We start from the raw sequence: 1,795 nt of genomic DNA, 5'->3' as shown, positions 1-1,795 counted from the left end.
GCCCCTGCACCGAGCCGGGGGCCCCGTCCTGGGAGTGAGGCGCCAACCCCAGGGCCAGGCCAGCATCTCTGGGCCAGTGGGGACACCTCCCCTTGCAGGAGGTTCCGTGAGCCCCATTCCCAGGCTGGACCACTGAGGCCCAGAGGGCAACCGGGGCTGTCAGAGACCCGGGGCTGTGCCCCTGCACCGAGCCGAGGGCCCCGTCCTGGGAGTGAGGCGCCAACCCCAGGGCCAGGCCAGCATCTCTGGGCCAGTGGGGACACCTCCCCTTGCAGGAGGTTCCGTGAGCCCCATTCCCAGGCTGGACCACTGAGGCCCAGAGGGCAGGACCGGGGCTGCACCCACAGGAAGGGGTTTCCCTGGGGCCAGGGCTGCCGTCCAGCGAGGGGCTGCAAGGGGCTCTCCCCCGCCAGCAGCAGGTGCTCCGTGTGTCTGCTGACAGACCCCCCAGGGCCATGACAGTGGGAAGCGACCCATGTGGGCCTCCGAGGAGCACTGCTTTCACCGCAGGTTCCGTCTGGCTCTCCTGGGAGGGCCGAGGGCACGCCGGGGAGTGAGGGCCGGTCATGGAGGGCATACGGCTGAGCTGGCCGGTGCCCCTGTGCCCCGGGCACCTCTCGTTTCCTCCCCACTCAGCACAGGCCTGGCACGGTGCTGGCACGTCTGGGTGGGATATCATTCAGGAGATTTCCCATGGAGGCAGGGCTGGCCTCGAGGTCAGGGCTGGATGGGCCCGTCTGGAAAGAGGGCGACACGGGGAGGCTGGGGTGGACGCCACCGGCATTGGTGGCCCGCAGCCTGGCCTCAGCCTTACCTCCCATCCTCCTCCTGCCTACGCTGGGCCTGCAGCGGGCAGCCAGGCCGTGGTCCAGAGCACCCACGAGGCAGAGACGGGTCCACTGGGTCCCACCGGTCTGGACCTCCTGGGCCTGCTCTGCTGTGACCCACACGAGCACCTGTGGACTCCCCAGGACACCTGGAGGGCTAACTCCACTCAGTCCCAGGCCAGGACGTCCCTTCGAGATGCCCAGTCTGGTCAGCGCCAGGGGGCAGCTCTGTGTGCTGGGACCAAGGGTACTTCTCATTCTCTCCTTTAGACTTTTTTCACTGTCTCCTAGCTCAGTGGTTGGCAAACTGTGGCTTGCGAGCCACATGCGGCTCTTTGGCCCCTTGAGTGTGGCTCTTTCACAAAATACCGACTTCTGCGCATGGGCCACGAAGTTTCAATCGCACTGTACGTGCGCGCCCGCACGTGGTATTTTGTGGAAGAGTCACACTCAAGGGGCCAAAGAGCCGCATGTGGCTCTCGAGCCGCAGTTTGCCGACCACTGTCCTAGCTCATCCACAAGGCACGGGCTGCACTCTTGTAATCAGAAACAAGCAGAACCAGTAACACAGGAGGCCTGACGGCCCCCGAGCCTCAGCCTCCCTCTGCAGGCGGCCGAGCGCAGTGACATGGGCTCGTGTCATCACAGGGCACCAGTGGGTAGGGTCCACAGAGCCTCCTCATCGTCCAGACAGGGAAACTGAGGCTCAGCGTGAGGCGAGGAAGTGTCCCCAAGTCTCCGGAAGCTGGTGGGGAAGCAGGACTGACATCAGCTTGCCCCGAGTCCCCGGCACCCTGCGCCTCGTACCATCGAGAGCCATGCACGGAAGGCGCTGTTGGGCACTGCCCATTCAACTGGCATGTGCTTGCAACAGCTGAAGCCTCAGAGAATTCCTGCTTCTCCATTGCTGGTAGGGACTTACAATGCAGACAGCAAAGGGAAAATATTTATATTTAAAAGTCATAGGT

General features: G+C 64.1%; 1 protein-coding gene across 1 annotated transcript in view; it reads left to right on the top strand.

The window, feature by feature from the left end:
* Window positions 1–1,795, top strand: part of SLC5A10 (solute carrier family 5 (sodium/sugar cotransporter), member 10) — a 60,527-nt gene that overhangs the window by 19,481 nt on the left and 39,251 nt on the right. The gene's annotated exons all lie outside the window — the stretch shown is intronic.

This window comes from Myotis davidii, unplaced genomic scaffold, assembly GCF_000327345.1.
Source record: "Myotis davidii unplaced genomic scaffold, ASM32734v1 scaffold129, whole genome shotgun sequence".
NCBI lineage: Eukaryota > Metazoa > Chordata > Mammalia > Chiroptera > Vespertilionidae > Myotis > Myotis davidii.
This window is presented reverse-complemented; position numbering and strand designations above follow the sequence as displayed.